This window comes from Silene latifolia, chromosome 9, assembly GCF_048544455.1.
Source record: "Silene latifolia isolate original U9 population chromosome 9, ASM4854445v1, whole genome shotgun sequence".
Lineage (NCBI taxonomy): Eukaryota > Viridiplantae > Streptophyta > Magnoliopsida > Caryophyllales > Caryophyllaceae > Silene > Silene latifolia.
The window spans coordinates 169,166,297-169,186,660 of record NC_133534.1 but is presented as its reverse complement, the minus strand read 5'-3'; the positions used below and the strand labels follow the sequence as shown (position 1 = coordinate 169,186,660).

Here is a 20,364-nt window from a genome sequence, read left to right as displayed (position 1 = left end):
TTGCCCCGGGTTCACCTTTGATGGAAGGTATGCTAAGCTCAAAGGAAATACTTTAACTGATGGGGATGCCATCATTTACCACCACCGGTGGTGTAGATACAATGCGGCCGAGAGTGTAGAATGGCACACTAGGGGATGCTTATCATTTGTACTCATGGGGAGGAATATACCACCCACCGAGACCTGCTTGAGTCGATACTCACAAAGGTCAAGTTACCTTCTACCCATTGAGATCTATGACCACCCACCATCGCGAGAAGAAGTGCCCTATGGACCTCCTTAAATGTCGGAATGGGGTGATGCGCCACACCAACAACCATCTTATGTGCCCATACCACCCTACCCCACCACACATGAACCATTCACTCCTCAAGATCCAAGTGCCCCATCCATGGGTGAATTAATGTCACTCATGAAATGTGTTGATCTTAGAGTGCACGATGGACGGGTTGACAACTACTTGGCCCAATACCCATCTTACTACAACATGGCTCAACAAGGGTACATCTATCCTAGAGGCCCTCTTCCATCATGGGCTCAACCTCATCTCTTGTTCCCTAAATATGGCAACCAAGGAGGGAATTTGGAGGCCAAGGTGGTGGATACCACAACCAAGGAGGAGGCTACAGAGAGGAAGGAGGGCATAGTGGGTATGGAAGACCCAACAATGATGATGATGAAGGATACAATGGCTAGAGACACTTGGCCAAACCACCTCCTTTGTATGATACCTCTTCTTTCCCTCTCATGTATAGTTTCATTGCATGCATAGTCACTAATGACCAAAACTCATTTCTCCTACACTAGAAAGAGTGTTTAAATCGGTTTGGGTAGGTTTGATCATAGGTAACCTAAATTAGCTTCCATAACATGCATCATCTAGTGTAGTATAGATTGCATTCATTTGTTATAAATGTCATATAGAATTGTATTTACTTAGAGCATGCATTCATTCATATCATATCATTGCATTTGTACTTCATTTCCATAAATTCAAAAATCCAAAAACATGTATTTCTTTATCATTCCTACTCCTACATGTACATTGAGGACAATGTCCAAAATAAACTGGGGGATGGGAATTTATATTCCAAAATACATAAAACTTTGAAAAATTTCGATAAATCCCAAAAAGATGTTATTTAATTTCATTAAAACAAAATCCATAAAATTTTGAAAATTACAAAAACCAATAACAAGTTCTTTAATTTAGTAGCGTAGAATTGTATATACTTATATTTTTGTTCTCTTCTCACATAGATATGACATTACATTTGAGGCTGTAGCAAGGGAATGTGAAGACCGCTTGGTATGATCGCTCTAATCCCTATTTTCCTTCCATTTCTTTTCGTTATTCATATGAGGAGGATGGGCTTATATGTCAAGGAGGATGTGGTTTATTTTGTTGTTACGGTTTATGTATCTATGTGTTGTTAGGAGTTGCATGTAGATTATACAACATTTTAGTTGATAGAAGCATATGCATTAGAGTTGTATATATGTTAGTTGCATCTTGGCCTGTAGTTTGCATGGTAGAAAAGTTTTGTGAAAATGCCAATTCGGGAAGCTTAACAAGTGTATATAAGGCCCTTGTAGATAATTTTTCTCCTTGGGACTTTGTTTGCTAGAATACTCTTAAGACACCCTAGGATGTGTCATACTAGTATCTTTTGTCCCATGGTCTAACGCCTAGTCAAGAGTGCCTTGTGGTGTGATAACCCCTTGGCTACCGTTTATTCCAAGGTGACCCTTGAAGCCATCTACTTGTCCTTACACTTCTATCATCATTTTGTCAACAAAAAGGGAATGGGCACAAAAACATCAAATTGAGTTATAGTACCAAATCAAAATCAAATGTTTGCAAATTGCATCAATGAAATGAGGAGCAAAAATAGACTCTTATGCTTTAATAGAAGTACCCTTGCCACAAATGGGGTTACTTTAAAAAATGTTCCAAAATGCAAAATTTAAATTGCCAAGTATCAATATGCCAAACATAAAAAATGGCAAGAAATGCTCTCCAATGTCAAATGTTACAAAAATGGGGGAAAAATAACCCACAAGCAAACTACCATCGAGAAACTCAAAACCATCTTGATCCCTTTATCCATTGATGATCCTACTTTTGTTGCATGGTGGCAAGGGGACGACCCTTCTTCTTGTCTAGGCAAGAGGGGGAATTCCGCGATCCTAAAATGTTTTCTACACCATAGGGATTTGGCTCTTGACAAAAGCATTTGGCGATTGTGGACGAAAGTAGCCTAGTTTAACACAACTTGGAAGTGACTTGTTTGTATCCTCTTGGACTTAGTAACTAGGAGAACCAATATCTATGATGGATTGTGTACCCTTAACTTGTTTCCCTTGTAGATGATTTCTGCCACTTAGTGTTGGAATATGTGTCCTCCGACAATAATGCGATCACGACTGTTGATCATGATGATCACATGTTTAAATCTCATTATAAAGAATACAATTGGGAAGTAATTTTTACTGTCAACTGATCAACATATATCGGTAATGATTGGCTGACTAGAGTTTGACATTACTGTCGTGCGACGATGGTGATCAGTTGATCCCCTTGGTCATACCTATAGGGCAACACTCTTAATTAATCATTTAATTAATCGTATAATGTTGCGAGTTAGTTAAATTACTTGAAAAATTGACGGACGATTTTGGAAGTAAAATTTACGTATCATATTGAAATGCGATTAAATGAGATACGGTCTGAGTAATTGAATCGTATCATTACTCGGATGAAATTATTGTTTAAAGAAACAATTGAAATTGAATGAATTATTATAAATACAATCTGTTGTGATTTATAAATGGTAAAATATTTTGGTACAAGTAATTATGAAATTACTAAGTCGATTTTTGAATATGACGTATTTTTATTAATACGTTGATTTTTAATATGTTAAAAATACATAACAAATTTATGTGACATATGACATGTGACATAAGACAAATTGACAAAAATAAAATGGGTTCCATTTTATTGTGTGTACCGAAATAAGGAGGAGGATTAGGATAATATTGTGTTTGATTAAGTTAATGGAAAACACAGTGATTACCTACATTCCTAGCCATGCAACCCTAATGCTCATTGTAAAGAACAATTCAAGCATGCATTGGCTCCCCTTAATCCCTCCTCCTACCCGGTTTTTCCACTAAGAAAGGCAAGAGTTTTTGCCTTATATTTTGATATACACTACACACATTAGTTAGTGTATTATTCATTCATCCTAACTCACCTAAAAACAAGTATTTTTAGAGAGATAAAAAGCTTCCATCTTCCTCTCATATAAACCGAAAATATTAAGTGTTATATAATATTTTTGGGTCATTTTTCTATAAAATTAATATTATCTAGTATTCATAATATTAATTTTAATTAAGAGAAAGCCTTGGGTATAAAGCTTTGGGAGAGATCCTACACTTGGATCTTAGTTCTTCCATTAAAGGAAAGCACAAGAACAAGAGAGAAAGGTGATCTCTCTTGTGCCCTTAAAACCGAAATCACAATGTAAGAACATGATTTCTCCTCTATTTTGCTCATTTGTTTGCATGCATAAAATCCATCTTTAATTTTATGACAAATTAAATTAAGACATATATGAATATGTAAGTATATAGATCTACTTTTCCTTCAATTGGTATCAAGAGCCATGGTTGTTTGCATGCAAATCGGTTAAAAGTTTTTCCGAGTTATAAAGATTAACATATAAAACTTGTAAAATTTGTGTTATTATGATATATCACGAAATTAATTCATGCATGTTAATATTTCTGGTCCTAAAATGTTTTAGGATATTTTGGTTATATTTACGGATTTCTATTGTTCATATTATACAATAATGGCATTTAAATATGATTTTATGAGTAAAAATGTCATTTTCGGTCTACAATTAGCTATACTTCGAATTTTCCAGTGATTTTTGGATATGTTGTCACATATATTATTTTGAGATAACCTGTAAATTTTCATAATTTTTGGACTTGTTATGCTCGAAAAATGGTTTTTCATTATTAAATTCGGATTTAGGTGAAAAATAGGTTAATATGAGGTAAATTTCGAATCTGGTCATAGAAATTTAATATGTTGTCACATGCAATTTTACAAGATGTGTGTAAAATAATGGGCTATAGTGAAGTCTTTTTGCATGATTTATGGATATTTGAAGAAAAATTGCATGAATAGTGACTTTATTAGTGAAATATTGATAAAACATACTCTATGACTTAGGAAAAACATCAAATGTTGCATTTTATTATCTTTTTCAGATCTAAAATTGAAAATTTGATGAGAATAATTTTTCACATGTTTTTATGATTATTTTGTTAAAAACCGATAAACCGCAACATTGTTTTTCCGGAAAAATTTCGAAATTTTTAACCTATGTTTTTTGAACATTATGAGTGTCATGGTATTTTTCCAGAATGTTCATGAGTTTAAATTTCAAATTTTGAATTTAATTGAAATTTTGTGATTTATTTGAAGTTTATAGCTTATTTTTGTAATTTTTAGTCCATTAATGAACAATTTTATAAATATGAGTTAATTATGGTCAAATTATTAGTGAAGACTAAATTTTGAGTCCTAAGAGGTTAGGGTAATTAACTTATGCGTAAATATGAATTTATGTAATTTTTGTGATTATAAAATGTTGAAATCACGCAAATCCGTAAAAACCGAGTAATATACGATATTGGCTAATTAAAGGCGATTTAGCATAAAATTGAGCATGTTCATACATATTATAATGCTGCATTTTCCTTATGATTGTCATAATTTTAATTTATGTAATTTTTTGAATTATGTAATTTTACTTAGTATGGTCTTAGATTTTAATTGGTATTTCCCGAAATGTATGGGAATATCGATTCGGTTGTAATTTTATTGTGATCTCGTATCACCGTTTTGTAATTTAATAGATTTATTTTAATTTAGTTACAAATGTATAATAGGAAATTATGTAACTTATTATGTAATTTTATTCATTCCGGAGTTCCCAAAGACGGATTTCTTCAATAATGGCGATACATAAAGACGGTGTTACCTCGAGATGCGTGCCAAAACCGAAGTTCAAGGGACCAATGGAGTTGGTTTCCGAATATGTAATAGTTAAATAGTTTTTCTATTTTAGGAAAGGCCATACTAGGATTTATTTATTTATTTTTATGCTTGCATTTTATTTTATGTCGCATGCATCGCTAAATCGCCATAACTAAGACATGCATCTTCTTTTATCGAGTTTTTTCGACCGTGTCAATTAGAATTATCGTAGTTCACCGCTTTAGTTTACTTAAAACGTGATAGATAATAAATTGACATGACCTCTCGCTAAAACAATCAATTGAGACATAGCCTTACCAAATAGTAGAAACCATGAAAACCTATTTCGCTAGGGAGTGCACTCGGCCCTACCGGGGTACAAACCTTGTTACGTAAGGGAAGTGGGTGATGAATGTTAATCCACCGAATTCATGTTGATAAGGGATGAATCGGCCCTACCGTGCCCAACTTGATATGGATTTGGATCATGGACACATTTATTCGAAATTTGGATTGAACTCAACAAAAGTTTTTGATAAGGGATGTATCGGCCCTACCGTGCCCTTGTCGAATGTGTTTTGGGCTAATGATAATTGTTAATGTAATATTATCGACCAAGAGTTCTAAAAGTAGAATCGATTAAACGTTAATCCACCGAGTTATATTGATAAAGGATGAATCGGCCCTACCGTGCCTAAGTCGATATGAATTTGGGTCTTGGAATCATTTATCTAGTTGGGTAGAGGTCACTAGAAAAATGCATAAAACTTGTTTAAATCATACATTTTTACGAGTATTATTGTTAAAACGACATTTGTTTTACTCCTTATATTTTGTTTTGTAGACCACTTCTTTTTCTCATAACAAATGGCAACACCAACTCCAAACGCCACACCTCTCGCTAGTTCATCATAGCTCCGATCCTTTATGGATCGATGTAAACTTGAAAAGAATGGGTCAAATTTCTCCGATTGGGATGCCCAACTCAAATTAGCCGCCCAAGGTGACGACAAGCTTCGTTACCTTACCGAGGCCTCTCCACCCGAACCTACTACTAGGTCGACCGCCGCCACTAGGGAAGCATATGAGGCTTACCAAAAGGAGTCCGCCGCAATGAAAAATGTCTTGATATTTGCGATGGAGGCGGACCTCCAAAGAAGAGCCTTTAAAATGGGCAATGCTAATGAGATTTACTCCAAGCTTGTGACAATGTTTTCACAAAATCCACGGATCGTCCAATATGAGGCGGCCGCGACATTCTTTGATCTCGACTTCAAAGAGGGCCAAAAGGTTAGCCCTCATGTGCTCAAACTTATGGAGCTTGTCGAGACATTGAAGATTCAAAAAGTTGAAATCCCCAAAGAACTCATTGTAGATAGGATTCTACACTCCTTGTCTAAAGTGAAAGCGTATGTTCAATTCCGGGTGAATTTTAACATGCAAGACAAGGATGTATCTCTTGAGGAGTTGCACAAGTTACTTGTGCAAGCCGAGAGGGACATGGGGTTAAATGTGAACCCCCCCCCCCCCCCCCCCAAGGATGTGCTTAACATAAGCACTAAGAGTAAGGGGAAGTTCAAAAAGAATGGGAGAAAGGGTAAGAAGCAAGCTCCCACATTCACCAAAGCTAAGACTTGTGAAGCTAGCACTTCAAAAATCAAGAAGGGTCCTCTTGATAAATGCCATTATTGTAATGGTATGGGACATTGGAAAAGAAATTGTTCCAAATACCTTGGTTATAATAAGGCTGGAAAGATTACTCCAGTAGGTATATGACTATCCTTCTTTTATGTTTCTAATTCAACTATGGTATTATGATGCAAAATTGTGATAATGTATCTCCCTTTTTATTGTAAATAGGGCCTCCACCAAGCAAAGACAAGGGGAAGGAAAAGCAAGCATGAGAAACCATCAAGAAGCTAGGGATAGCTTTCATGGAGCTTTGCTTTTCATTGTCTTATTTTAAATTATGTTTTGGATTTTAGAACCTTAAGTTTCCGTGTTCGACATGGAAAGGTATTTTGGATAATGGGTTGTATTTTGGATAATGGTGACTTGGTTTGCAACCCAAGTCACCCGTTTTATCATGTTATCCGTTTGTTCTAAAAAATTCATGTTTAAATGCTTGCTCTTAGAAACATAAGATTATTCACTTAAAGTGATCTAATAGACAAATATAATGACGGGTTTCATTATATGTCCACATGCTTAAGGCTTGTGTATGATCATTTATAAAGCGATTTTGAGTCTATGAACTCTCTTAAAGGTATGTCAATCACCAAGTATAAATATGAAATCTAAAACTATTAGTCAACCTATGAGGTAGTTCTCCTTATACTTCAAATCATTATTTGTGTCTCATATGCTATCTTTGAATCTATAGTGTATTTATTCTAAAGATAGAGTGGGAGAAAAATGAGGACACAACAACACACAAGGCAAGATAAAATTGTGTACTTGTGTGTATGAAGATCTACGCAAGAGAGAATGATTTGAATGAAGGTATATCTATTTACATAGTATACCGAATAGATGAGATCTATGGTCTCAAGTTAGTTCTATATGACTAAAGAGACCAAGTGAAGTAATCATAAGAGTATATTCTCAAGATAACTACACGAGGAGTAATCAAAAGAGTATATTCTCAAGATAACTACACGAGGAGACCAAAAGAAAGTTTTGGAAGAAAAATGACTAATGTAAAGTCTTAACAAATTTTTTGACTAAGTTCTATATGATAAATTTTGACCAATAGTTTCAACCTTGAGATTTACTTAAGAGCCTAAATGAATCATAGTAACATACTAGCTATGATCGAGTTGCAAAGATTGATATACCGATATCTTCAATGACCAAGTTTTAACCACGCAAATGTCATTGCTTAACCTCATTATGAAATGGTTAAACCTCTTTCCGAAAGGGTATTTCGAAGGACGTGTTCTAAATATTATTTATATTTGAATAATGACATTGCTACACATCATTATGACATGAGTGTGTTAGAGATTTAAAATCTCTTTCCGTACGGTTAAGATGAGACCTCTTCGAAATAGGTATTTTGAAAGGATATGATGGGAACATATATGGTTTTATCTTAATAACTTGGCAATGCAATTTATGTTTCAATTCTTGAAAAGTTTCGATTGAGAAGTCAATTTCGAAATATGTAGAATTGAGTGGGAGTTAGGAAATTCTCATGTGAAGACATGGAATTTAGTGGGAGCTATCATCCTTTGAATGTTTACAACTCACCACTCATTAAAGAATGACGAGCTAATACCTTCTTTCATAAAGAAGCATTTGATCTTTCAATTCTGGATGATAATGGACTATGATGAATCCAATTACATCAAGGGATGTTGGATTAGTATTAAGAGATACACATCGTATCAACATTCACATAGGTTATTCATGTAGATGAAAATGGAATTGCCATTAGCAGTCATGGTCGTTCATTGAACCTATGAATGGTTGATCTCATGATTATTAGTAACTAATGTTTCCGCCATTAGAATAATCATGCACATGTCCAATAGTGAATCATATGCATAAGAGCATGGTGATTCATTGGTACGCCACAATAGAAACGTCATGAATTCTCGAGTAGAATCCGATGAGCGATTTCGGTGTTTGACGGAATGCTCTATTGTGTGTCAAGAGGTTGCACATATTATAGAAAATACGAGCACATGTAAGGATTTATGAGAATCCTAAATCTTTCAAGCCTAAGAAAGAGAAATAAGAAGTTTTGGAAAGATACTAAGGCCATGTTCTTTTGGACTTAATTTCAGTTCTAATAAGTTCGATTCGATTGATTGACTCCATTCGATTCGATTCAGATTCAGATTCACTCAATTGATTCGATTGATTGATTCGATTCAGATCGATTGATTGATTGATTGAGTTCATATTAGTTTATTTCAACATTACTATTATTATTCTTATTGATATCATTATTATTTTTATATTAGTGTATTTACTATTGTTATTATTGTTATTATTATTATTATTATTATTATTATATTATTTTTATATTTATTATATTACTATTATATATATTAATAATTAATTCGTATTGTTTATATTATTATATTTATATTTAATACATTATTTATTATTATTATTATTATTATTATTATTATTATATTATATTTATTATTTTATTATTTTATTTATTATTATTAATATTATTCATAACATATTTATTATTATTATTATTATATTAATAAGTTATTATTTAATATTTATTATTTTATTAATATACTCATTATTATTAATATTATTAATCACATATTTATTATTATTATTATTATTATTATTATTATTATTATTATTATTATTATTATTATATTTAATATTATTATGTTAATAAGTTATTATATTAGACCTATTATTATTATTATATTATTATTATTATTTATTTTTTAGTTATTATTATTAATATATTATATTATTATTAATAATGTTATCATTTATATTACTAATATATTATTATTATTATTATTATTATTATTATTACTATATTTATTATTGTATTAATACTTTACTTTTTATATATCTTATTAGATTATTATTATTAGATTATATTAATATATTATTATTATTAATCGATAATATTATAATAATATTTATTATTATTATTGGTATTATTTTTATTATAATATTTATTATTATTATTATTATTATTATTATCTTTTTATTATTATTCAAGTTCAATTGATTGATTGATTGAGATCATTTGATTGATTGATTGATTGATTCGATTCAGCTCCATTAAGTTCAGTTCAGTTCAGTTCAGCTCCATTAAGTTCAGTTCAGTTCAGACAATTTCAGTCCAAAAGAACAGGGCCTTAGTTAGAGAATAAGAAGTTACTCAAAACTAATCTTCCTTATATGCTAGGACTTGTGAAAAGTGCTAGGTCAATTATCTTGACAAATTGTTGCAAGATTCTACAAAACATATACCTAGTGCATTGTGTGTGGATGGAGTACTTGATCAGTACAAGTTATATCATTCATCACAAATTCGTTCGTTATGTGATAGTCGATAAGAAAGTTCTTTCAAGTTAAAGAACCGAAACCAAGGTCGGGAACCTTGATGTGTACTTGGTAAGATTCATGCTATGAGAGAGAACATGAATGTGAAGGAAATGCAAGTGTAAGAAGTTTGAACACATGGACACATGGCATGTTAAACTTCTATTGCAATCAATAAGTGTTTACACTTACAATATACATCACAAGGTTGTAATATGATATTGACTACCCGAGTGTGATGTCGACATTTGTCGTTTGAGTTATTATTAACTCACCTTTTACATTGTTATATCCAAACGGGTTGTGGAGACAATTGAACCCCGTTAAAGTGAACATGGATTAACATTGTATTTGCCCATAGTTACTTGTACAAGGTGACGTCTCGAAGTGACTAGAGTGTGATGCGATTGATGGCAAGTTCAAGTACCATAGAGTCATGTGAGATGACTAGTCGATCACATAGGCAGACTGTTAGGAACTTTTTGTCGGGCCTAATGACCGCTTATAGAGTTCTGGCAAATTTATATAGCCTGGTCGTGGCGAGAGCTACTATAGTATTCAAATGAGTTGATTCTTTTGACTAAAGACTATTCGCCTAAGACGGCAGAGTTTCAGATTAACTTTGATTTGTGTTACTACGACCTTCGTAAATGGGTTCAAATGGGCATATTTTGGGTTATGATGGCTGTGGCTAGTCGAAGGGAATGAGTGCGATAGGAATTGTGCACCTCTAGTCAGGGTTATAAAAATATCTCAGGGCCACTCGAGGAGTAATGAACTGGAAATGCGTGGCCACGCTCGGAATGTATCCATGGTGGATAAATCCGGTCAATCAGTTATTCTCCAGATCGAGGAAACCACTCTCGATATGATCACTTGCAAGTACGACCCGAAAGACACCTTGCATTGAGTGGGAGATAGTAATAGGACAAGAGAATTGGTGACGCACACTTGTCGAGGACAAGTGGGAGATTGTTGGAATATGTGTCCTCCGACAATAATGCGATCACGACTGTTGATCATGATGATCACATGTTTAAATCTCATTATAAAGAATACAATTGGGAAGTAATTTTTACTGTTAACTGATCAACATATATCGGTAATGATTGGCTGACTAGAGTTTGACATTACTGTCGTGCGACAGTGGTGATCAGTTGATCCCCTTGGTCATACCTATAGGGCAACACTCTTAATTAATCATTTAATTAATCGTATAATGTTGCGAGTTAGTTAAATTACTTGAAAAATTGACGGATGATTTTGGAAGTAAAATTTACGTATCACATTGAAATGCGATTAAATGAGATACGGTCTGAGTAATTGAATCGTATTATTACTCGGATGAAATTATTGTTTAAAGAAACAATTGAAATTGAATGAATTATTATAAATACAATCTGTTGTGATTTATAAATGGTAAAATATTTTGGTACAAGTAATTATGAAATTACTAAGTCGATTTTTGAATATGACGTATTTTTATTAATACGTTGATTTTTAATATGTTAAAAATACGTAACAAATTTATGTGACATATGACATGTGACATAAGACAAATTGACAAAAATAAAATGGGTTCCATTTTATTGTATGTACCGAAATAAGGAGGAGGATTAGGATAATATTGTGTTTGATTAAGTTAATGGAAAACACAATGATTACCTACATTCCTAGCCATGCAACCCTAATGCTCATTGTAAAGAACAATTCAAGCATGCATTGGCTCCCCTTAATCCCTCCTCCTACCCGGTTTTTCCACTAAGAAAGGCAAGAGTTTTTGCCTTATATTTTGATATACACTACACACATTAGTTAGTGTATTATTCATTCATCCTAACTCACCTAAAAACAAGTATTTTTAGAGAGATAAAAAGCTTCCATCTTCCTCTCATATAAACCGAAAATATTAAGTGTTATATAATATTTTTGGGTCATTTTTCTATAAAATTAATATTATCTAGTATTCATAATATTAATTTTAATTAAGAGAAAGCCTTGGGTATAAAGCTTTGGGAGAGATCCTACACTTGGATCTTAGTTCTTCCATTAAAGGAAAGCACAAGAACAAGAGAGAAAGGTGATCTCTCTTGTGCCCTTAAAACCGAAATCACAATGTAAGAACATGATTTCTCCTCTATTTTGCTCATTTTTTGCATGCATAAAATCCATCTTTAATTTTATGACAAATTAAATTAAGACATATATGAATATGTAAGTATATAGATCTACTTTTCCTTCACTTAGATGAGGAAAATGACTATTCTTTCGTAGATGCATCCATTACTTGTTTTGAGTGCTTAATGCTTGGATGTATACCTATTTTGGCAAGCCCCACCTTGCCTTGTAAGAAGGCATCATACCTCATGGATGTCTTGTTTTGAGTTGAAGGGGCAGAGTGAGATCCTCTAATTGTCTCACAATTGTTATATTAGTATTATTAGTTTAAATAAGGGTCATAGTTTTAGTCACCTCTTTCCTTGGGACCAACAAAGGTTCGGTTTGGGGATATTTGATGTGACTCCTATTTACGCACATTTAGTCCCCTAACTAGCCTATTTCCTATGCTTTTTAGTATATATTAGGGTCGTTTCTTATCTTTACCTTCCTTCTATGCATATTGTGTGAGGTTTTGTGTCCTTTGTAGGAGAAGAGCACTAACTTGGCTAGACGGAGTGAAACGGAGGTAAATTGACAACATCTAACGACCAAGCATCCAAGAGGAGACTAACACTAAATTCCTAAATCAATGAAACAAGGTAATGGGCAATAATAAAGGACCCTCACAGCTCCTCAATGATCCCAACGGATCACGAGGCAGCCAGGCAAGAAGAAGAAAAGCCCTTGAGGATGGGCGACCCAAAGTCGGTCCGAGCGTCCCCAAGCTCTGGACGGGCGTTCTGCATGCCATGTCGGGCGTCTCCCCATACAGCATGATTATATTTGAGCAGAGGTCGAGCGTGCCTTTCCAGAACTTGCAAGACTTTGGACGTAAATTAAAGGCTCTAATCGTCATTTAAGCCCTTAGTTAACCTAATCCTTATATCACTATATATACCCTCTTTGTAATAAATTGAGGGTTAAGTACTCTTAGTAGGGATAAAACCCTCTTAGTGTAGGAAAAGTCTTAGTGGGGATTAAGTTCCCTTAGTTTAGATTAAACCTTCTTAGGAGTAGATTAGAATAGAATTAGTCTTTAATCATTCCACAAATTGCACTTTAATCTTTCCTTAACTATTTATCAAACAATCTTAGATCTAGCTTTGTAATTGAAGAATTCTTGGCATTGCATTGGGGAATTGACAACTCTCCATCATTAATCAAAGGTTTCTTCAATTATTCTTCCAATTTCCTTTGTTAAAATCAAGTTATTTACATTTGGATCTCTTGGGTATGTATTCGAAGACTAAGTGACAAGTCTCCATCTTTATTCAAGGATTCTTTTTTATTTATGTTCATCTTTAGTTTCCAAGTTGGTAACCTTATTAATCCCACTTTATGTACTTGTTAATCACTTGTTTTATTACCTTGCTTAATCATCATGTTCATTTGTGTTGTGATGTTTGACACCATTGCTAGCATATTAATCATGATGTGTAGTGAGTAGTCTTCTAGTTAGGGTTAGTGGGGGATTAGGGGCATAATTATGGGATAAATATATGCTTTCTGAGTTCATATGAATGCTTTATTATTGCACTTTCAACTTATGCACATGTTATGTTTGATGAAATGCTTGATTGATAACCTAGCATGATTCTCTTATCTTTTCAACAAGACTTGTAAGATATAAGCTAACTCAAGTCTTGTTAGACCACGCATAAGTTAAATGGGAGAACCAAGTCGATGTAGGTGTTGTAAAGTTTTGATCAACTCGGCTCCGAGACCTAAGTCTCCCTAGGAATTGTAAGACATAAGCTAACTCGATTCCAACTATATATAATAATTGCTTGCATCTATGTGACTCATTTATGTTATGTTACCATGATTCCCCTTTGATCCCATGACACCCTAGTGTCTTCATAATGATTACATCTCCAATTCTATTTACTTGCCTTGTTCTTCATTTGTTTACATTTCCTTATCATAGTTTTGAACACAACCTCAAACCTCAATAATCGTGACAGTAGCATAAATTGAGATAGATAGACTTAAAACCCAAAGCACACCGTCCAAGAAAATGACCTCGACTTAACCACTTACTAGTTGTTTATTGAGAATATAAACGTGTTTGATTGAGTAACAACGACTCGCTCACATCAGAATGCGGCGGTCTCCAACTTCCTAATGGACTTCTTCTTGGTAAGGAAGTTCTTCATGTATTTTGCATAGGTCGGCATATGGTTGATCAACTCCGTGAATGGGATGAAAACCTCTAGGTTCTTCACAATCATTATGAACTTTCAAAGTTGCTCATCAAGCTTGGGCTTGGCTTGGCGACTTGGTAACGGAAGTCTAATCACAATCGGTTCTTTTTCAACCTTTTTGGCCTTCTCTTCATTTCTCTTCTTCAATGAGTCATTGGTAGTTGGTTGATGTGACCAATATTTGAGCATATTTAGTCCCTGAATTAGCCTCGTTCCTATGCTTTTTAGTGCATATTTGGGTCATTTACTATCTTTAGTCCTTTGTTTTGCATATTCTTTGAGGTTTTGTTTCCTTGGTAGGAGAGGAGTGCAAACCTTGCATTTTTATGACAAAATAGAGCTAAATTGATCGAATCTAATGACCAAGCATCAAAGAGAAGACAAGACTAGAAGGCCTTTATACATAATGTAGTAGATGGGCAATGATGAAGAAGATCCTTGCATCCCCGACAAAATCCCGAAGGATTGTCGGAAGAAGAAAAGAAGAAAAGGAAGCTGAGCCAGGATCCGCTCGTCCCACCACTCGGGACGCCCGTCCAGCAGCTCCCCAGGACGCTCGTCCTTACCACCAGGCCGCTCGTCCAGAAGCTCCCCAATCCGCCCGTTACGACCCTTGGACGCTCGGATTATCCTTCAGAGAGACACGTCTTTTTCTTCTTTCATTCGAGATGCGCATATTTTTGGAAGACTAGCTAAAAGGAGACCCGCGTCTTTTCTTGAGAGGAGCGATTCCTCAAGGACTTAATCGTCATTTAAGCCCTTAGTAACCCTAAATTGTGCACCTAATCCCCACTATAAATACCCCATTAGTCTAATTAGATTAGCATGTTCTTCTTATCAATCTTTAGTGTAGTTTATATTATTCTAATCTCTCTTTAATCTTGTAATCAACTTCTAATCGAATATTAATGCAAATCTCATTTCCTTAATCTCTCTATTGTTCATCTTTTATTTTGGGTAATTGAAGAATATTTGGGTTTATTGGGAGATTGAAAACCTTCCATCAATCATCAAGTACTTCTATTATTCTTTGCATTATTATTTTGGAATCATCATTAGGTATAATTCACTTAATCCCTTTTTAATTATTGTTAATCATATTCATTTATTCATCATGTTTTGCTTTGTTAATATGATTGACAACCTTGTTAACATGTTAAACTTGATAATGAGTGAGTAGTTTCCTTAACTAGGGTTAATGGGTAATTAAGGGAAATCAACATGGGGGATGATTCATGCTTAATTTAATATGTTCACATAATTTATTTGCTTGCTTGTTGTGCTCTCAACTTATGCACACGTTATGTTTGATGAAATGCGAGCCTATGAATCCTTGCATTTTTTACCCATCACTTACCTTTTGAATGAGACTTGTAAGACATAAACCAACTCGAGTCTCATTAGACCATGCATATAGTTGAGTAGGGAGGATTAAGTCGACTTGTAGGTGTTGTACAATCTAATCGATTCGGCTCTGGGACCCAAACCTTCCAGGATTGTAAGATATAAACCAACTCTATCCTATCACAACAATAATTGCTTGCTTATAATTTGAGAATATGTTTGTATGATCAATTCCCATGAATCCCCTATGAACCCATGACACCCTAGTGCTTTTAATCAATTGCTTACATCTCATTTTAGTCATCTTGCTTGTTTACTTTTATTGTTATTTAGTTTAGTGATCTTCTTATCTCAACCCAAATTGTGACACTCCTAGACACCACTACTTACAATCGAAAATCCTACATCAATACCCGTCCCTTGGGAACCGACCTTTACTTGCCTCTTTACTAGTAGTAGAGTTGTTTGTGAAGTTATAAATATTGTTTTGGTCTAGGTGCTCCTAACGACAAGTAACCGAAATCTAAGCTCAAAGCGGACCGACCAAAAATGGCGCCGTTGCCGGGGACGGTGTTAACTTTATTTGATTTGCTTTGATTGTTATTAGTTGTGTCTTTCTTTGCCTTAGGGAAGTAAAAATCCTCAAGGTTTGTTCTAATTGTTTTCGAGTTGTTTGATATTTTGCATGTCTAGAAGATCACAAGGTAACTTGTTACCCATTGATCACGAAATTGAAAGGACTTTGACAACCAATAGAAGACTTTCTAGAAATACTTTGAGAGATATTGGTGAGGTTGTAGATATTCAACCAAATACTATTGAGTTCATCGACCATTTTGCAAGAGAAGGTAAGGAGAACCCAACACAAAATCAATTACACAACCAACCCACAATGCCTAAGTTTTCATCACATTCCGTACCAACTGCGGAGAACCTACCGAATGGTACACCCACACCACAATACTTCACCGGAAATTTCATTGCAAAATCTGCATTTATCCAATTAGTAGAAAGAAGCCAATTTGGGGGGATGCCTAGTGAAGACCCTCATTCCCACATGGAAATTTTTTGTGACTATTGTGATGCGATTTCACAAACCGGAGTGACTAAGGACCAAATTCGACGGGTCTTATTTCCTTTCTCTCTAATTGGCACCGCGAAACAATGGTTGAAAAGCCTTAATAAAGCTACTCTTGGAATTGACTCTTGGAAGAAGTTGGCTCTAGCTTTCTACAAAAAATTCTACCCTCCGGAAAAGACTAACATGCTAAGAGCTCAAATTACGGTTTTTAAGCAAAGGGACAAAGAATCTTTGTATGAAGCTTGGGAGCGATTCAAAGGAATTTGTCGCTCATGTCCTCATCATGGACTTAGCGAGTGGTTCTTGGTACAACAATTTTGGAATGGTCTTTATGAAGACTCAAGAAACATTCTCAACATGGGATCAAATGGTATGTTCACCGAAGTTGACGATAATCAAACTTGGAACAAGATTGAGGAAATGGCGGTCCATAATTCACAATATAGTAGACCTCGCAAGGCTACTAGATGAGGAAAACATGAAGTTGACTCTATTACTCAATTGGATTCTCAACTTACTCAATTGGGTGCTCAACTTAGTGCTCATATTGATACTATCAACTTGAAGTTCGAGAAGGCTATAGCTAAGCTTGAAGAAGCCTCAAAATCACCAAAGCATCATGTTAATGCCATGGTGGCATCTTCATCAATCCCAAGTGGGATATGTGAGAATTGTGGAACTTTGGGACATGACTAAAGTGAATGTAGGGGAACAAATGAGCAAGTGAATGCTTTTCAAGCATACAAAAGTGGTACCCCTTATTCCAACTATTACAATGAAAACACCAAATTCCACCCAAATCTCTCATACAAAAGCCAAAATGTTCAAAACCCTCAACCAACATACACCCCACCTCCCATGAGAAACCAAAATCAAAGACCCTTTTTCAACCGAAACCAAGGTTATCAAAATCAAACTCCATACAATCAACAAAATGACCAAGGTTTTGATGTTCAAAAAGCGCCTCCAAATGCAAAATAATCAACAAGAATTTTTCACTCAAATGCAAAAAGATAGCCATGCAAAAGACATTACCATCAACAACATCCTAGCCCACACAAAAATGTTGGAAACTCAAATGACCCAACTAGCATCTTCAAACTCTCAAAGACAAAAGGGGCAATTACCACCTCAAAGTAATCCCCCAAGACAAGAAACGGTTAGTGCCATTCACTTGAGGAGTGGTATGAGATATGAAGGACCAAAGAAGCAAGTTGAGGATGAAGTTGTGGAAGCTAGTGACAAGGAAAGAGTTGTGCAAAACTCTAGGGAAGAAGAACCAACCAATCAAGAAGTTTCAAAGAAAAGTGAAGAAAAGGCCAAAGAGAAGGAGCTCATTATGATTAAACTTCCATTCCCGAGTCGTCAAGTAAAGCCTAAGTTTGATGACCAACTTGGAAAATTCATGGAAATTGTGAAGAATTTAGAAGTCTCGATTCCTTTCACGGAATTGATCAATCACGTTCCTGCCTATGCAAAGTACATGAAGGACATCCTTACGAAGAATAAATCAATCTGGAAGCTTGAGACTATTGCCTTCACTAAGGTAAGTAGTGCCATCCTCCAAGGGAATTCACCTCCAAAACTCAAGGATCTGGGAAGTTTCTCCATTCCATGCACTATTGGTGACACTACAATCAATAAAGCTTTATGTGACCTTGGGGCAAGTGTTAGTGTCATGCCATATTCGGTTAGCAAGAGGCTAGGAATGGGAGAACTCAAATGTACCAACATCACACTTCAAATGGCGGATAGATCAACAAAGACACCTTTAGGGGTATGGGAAGATGTTCCCGTGAGAATTGGAAAATTCTTCATCCCGGTGGATTTCGTTACTGTTGACATGGAAGATGACTCCAACATTCCTATTATCTTAGGAAGACGTTTCTTGCACACCGCGGGAGCGGTGATCGATGTGAAGCATGGAGAACTCACCCTTGAAGTGGGAGATGAAACCATCACTTTCAATCTTGACAAGATCATGAGAGCTCCCCGAATGCATGAGCCATGTTTTATGGTTGATCACTATAGCCGGAAGGATGATAGGAAGAAGTTGGAATTTCAATGGAAAAAGAATGTGGATGATGCTCCATCAAAAGAGCAAGGAAATAGCAACAATGAGAGCTTGAAAACCTCACCCATGACAAGTGAAGAAGATGGCCTCATTGGCCAAGACAAGAAAGAAGGAGAGTTGTCTCTATCAACTCAAGAAATTTTTAATGATCAAGTAGACGAAGTTTGCGATCTTTGGGACGATGAGTTCGAAGGGATATTCAATCCATATATTGGTAATGCTATGAACCAAGACCACCATGGAGAACAACAATTGCAAAAATTTATTAAGGACCTTTATCATGATAATGAGCAAGCTTTCGACTACTTCATCAAGGTGTTGAGTAACATCAACAACACCTTGAACATGCCCCCTTGACATCTCACATTGGATGAGAGTTTGGAGGAGTACTCCCTAAACCAACATTTCTAAATATTTTAACTCCCTAACTTGTGTTTCAATTATTACATTGCATTTTTGTCATTTTTGGATTTATATTTTTGTGCCTTGATCAAGATATTCATCATTTTGAGAGAAGTGAGCGAGGGACTTATGATTTTATTGATATGTAGTGCTTTACCTTAGTGTGGGGATAGCAATTGCCTAGGCTATTCATGCCTTTGTAGTGCCCCTACAATGAAGAACACGAGAATTGAAGAATGAAAATGACACGGGTTATGAAGTACCCACGGATGGACCTGAATCCGTGTGGTCAAGGAGGAATCCGAGCGGCCAAATGGGCAATCCGCTCGTCCTGAAGAACCCGAGCATCCAAAGTCACCAGACGCTCGTCTGGTAGAGATGAAAAATACAAAAACTGGTCTGTAAAAGAATCCGAGCGTCTCAGCTGAGAATCCGCTCGTCTCATTCTGGACGGCCGTCCTTCACAAAAGACGCTCGTCTTTTCAATAGCAAAAATCTAGGATTTTCTCTCTAAAGGAATCCGAGCGTCTACCCAGAAAGACGCTCGTCCCTCCACAAAGAATCTGCTCGTCTTAGAAGCAAGACGCTCGTCCTGTGGCGTTTTTTCCTAAGCCAAACATTGAAGAATCCGCCCGTCCCGACACCTGGTCCGCTCGTCCTCCGCTGCACTTTCAAATATAACGGTTGATTTAAACCCTTTTTCTCTCATTCATTCTCATTTCTTCAACATACAAACACTACCCATTACCCAAAAACCCCAAAAACCCTCATCCTCTCCATCAACAAAATCAAATTTCCTCAACCAAATTCAACCAAATCATATCCAAACTTCCTCACAACAAAAATTAATCACTCCTTTTGCAACAACAAGTGATTTAAACACCGAAATCTTCAACCTTTGAGTCGATTTTTAGGATACAAAGCAACATTCATTCATCCTAAATCGATTTGGGTATAACTAAAAATTCAAGATTTCAATCTTTTATTGGTGTAATCAAGC

At 35.2% G+C, this 20,364-nt stretch overlaps 1 non-coding gene across 1 annotated transcript; it reads right to left on the bottom strand.

Annotated features, from left to right (window-relative positions):
* Window positions 1-17,071: 17,071 nt before the first annotated feature.
* On the bottom strand, window positions 17,072-17,178 carry LOC141603251 (small nucleolar RNA R71). Its single transcript, XR_012525141.1, has one exon. It is a non-coding gene; the product is annotated as a small nucleolar RNA R71 (small nucleolar RNA).
* Window positions 17,179-20,364: the final 3,186 nt, after the last annotated feature.